Raw genomic sequence first — 2,724 nt, forward strand, 5'->3', positions numbered from 1 at the left:
TATGTCAAAAAAAAATCATAGTATAGTATGTCAAAAAAGTCATTGTATGGTACAGAAAAAAAAAAGTCACAAAAATGCCAAAAAAGTGTGTTAGAACCTTAGCTTTGATGAACCTGAGTATGGTACGTCAAAAAAAAAATACTACAGTATGTCGAGGATAAAAACTCAAACAAGACGACTGAGTGGTTAAGTTGAAGGCCTGCTGATCTGTTTCGCTTTGTATTTGCAAGTTTGAATCCTTTCCTTTCCTTGTCAAAAGTCATAGTAAAGTAAGTTGAAAGAGCAGTAGAAATGGCAGACTTGGTGATTGACAGCTGATACACTGCGCTTTGCAAACATAGGTTTGAGTCCCAGCCTGTTCATACCAGTTATTCTGATACTGTTGGATGTTAATAAGGAAACAGACTGCATTCAAATCACACTTTTTGTAAAAATGTTATCACTTTCTCCCAGAGAAATGCTCATATTATTATTATGGTGTAGTATGTAGAATAGGGCAAAGAATACTATGTCAAAACAGTCGTAGTATAGTATGTGGAAAAAAAGTGATAAAAGAGTCATAGTACAGTACGTTAAAAAAGTCCTATTATAGTATTTCAGTAAAAGTCATGGTATAGAATGTCAAAAAAGAGTGATAAAAAAGTCTGGGCAAAGTATATCGAAAAATGTCATAGTATTGTATGTGGAAAAAAATAATCATAAGTCACACAATAGTATGTCGAAATAGCCATACTGTAGTATGAAAAAAGGGATAAAAAATGTCCTTGTATAGCACGTAGAGAAAAGTGATTTAAAAGTCATGATATAATATGTAGAAAGAAATCATAGTATAGTATGTGGAAAAAAGGGATAAAAGAGTCATAGTAAAGTATGTCAGAAAAAGTCATGAAAAAGTTATAGCATGGTATGTGAAAAAAAGTGATAAAAGAGTCTAAGTATAGTATGTTGAAAAAGTCAAAACATAGTATGCAAAAAATGACAACAATCCATAGTATAGTATGTGAAGAAAAAATCATGGTACAGTATGTGGAAAAACGTTATGAAAAAGTCATAGTATAGTATGCAAAAAATCATACCATAGTTTTTTTTTTTAAGTGATAAAAAAGTCCTAGCATAGTGTGTCAAAAAAAGTTATAGTATAGTATGTGGAAAAAAGTGATAAAAGAGTCTTGTAAAGTATGTCAGAAAAAGGTCCCTGAAAAGTCATATATTGAAAAGGTTATAGTACAGTATGCATAAAAAAGTCATAAAAATGACATAGTATAGATGTTGAAAAAGTCATAGTTTAGTATGAAAAACGTCATAGTATAGGTCATCGAAAAAAGTGATAAAAAAGTCATAGTATAGTAAGTGGAAAAATGTAATAAAACAGTCTTGGTTCAAATCCCATCCTCGTTAAAACGGTTATTCTGATACTTTTGCATGTTAACTAGATGACTGACTGCATTCAAATCCCTCTCTTTGTAACACTGTTATCAGTTTCTCCCAGAGAAATGCTCATGGTATTACTGTTTTGGAATAGTATGTAGTACATAATCATAAGTAATAGAATAGTATGTAGAAAATAGGTATAAAAATGTCCTAGTATAGTATGTAAAGAAAAGTGATTAATAAGTCATAATATAGTATGTAGAAGGAAATCATAGAATAATATGTGGAAAAAAGGGATAAAAGAGTCACAGTATAATGTGTTGGAAAAAAAAAGTCATAGCATAGTATGTTGGAAAAATGTCATGAAAAGGTCATAGTATAGTATATGGAAAAAGTCATAGTATAGTATATGGAAAAAGTCATAGTATAGTTTGGAGAAAAAAGTCACAAAAACAAGTCATAGTACAGTATGTCAAAAAAATTATAAAAAAGTCATAGTATAGTACGTGGAAAAAATTAATGAAAGAGTCAATGTATAGTATGTTGAAAAAGTCACAGCATAGTATGCAAAAAAAAATCCCAGTAAAGTATATGAAAAAAGTGATAATAATTCATAGTTTAGCATGTGAAAAAAGTCTTACTATAGTATGTGCAAAAAGTCATAGTAGAGTTCGGTGAACTCAGAAGCCCATCTTTGGTGAACCAGTATGTTATGTCGAAAAAGTTTAGTAAATTGGGTTGAGTACACTTTTATTTTGAAGTCAAGTGAGTTGGCTGAGTGGTTAAGGTGAAAGCCTGCTGATCTGTTGTGTTTTGCACGTGTGGGTTTGAATCTGTTCCTTGTCAAACCACAGTACTTTATTCTCTCATAGTTACATGTTAACATGAGAACTGGCTGCATTCAATCACTCTCTCTGCAACAATGTTATCAGTTTCCTCCAGGAAAATGCTCAAAATTTCATTATTTCAGTACATTATGTTAAAAGAAATGGTATGTCATGTCAAATCATGGTATATGTTGAAAAAATATAAGTCATAGTATAGTTTGTCGAAATAAACGTTAAAAAAGTCATAGTATAGTATACGTTAAAAAGTCATAAAAGGGTCATAGTAGAGTATGTCGAAAAAAGTCACAGTATTGTACTGTATGTTCAAAAATTCATAGTATGTTATTACAAAAAAAGTCATAAAAGAGTCATAGTATAGTATGTAAAAAAACTCAGTGTAGTTTGTCAAAAATAGCATGTCATGTCAATAATAGTATATGTTGAAAAAATTTACCTCTCCGGGGAACCATCACCTTATCGTGGTGGAGAGGTTTGTGTGTCCCTATGAACCTGAGGGCTGTGTTGT

This window comes from Etheostoma cragini, chromosome 6, assembly GCF_013103735.1.
Source record: "Etheostoma cragini isolate CJK2018 chromosome 6, CSU_Ecrag_1.0, whole genome shotgun sequence".
Classification (NCBI taxonomy): domain Eukaryota; kingdom Metazoa; phylum Chordata; class Actinopteri; order Perciformes; family Percidae; genus Etheostoma; species Etheostoma cragini.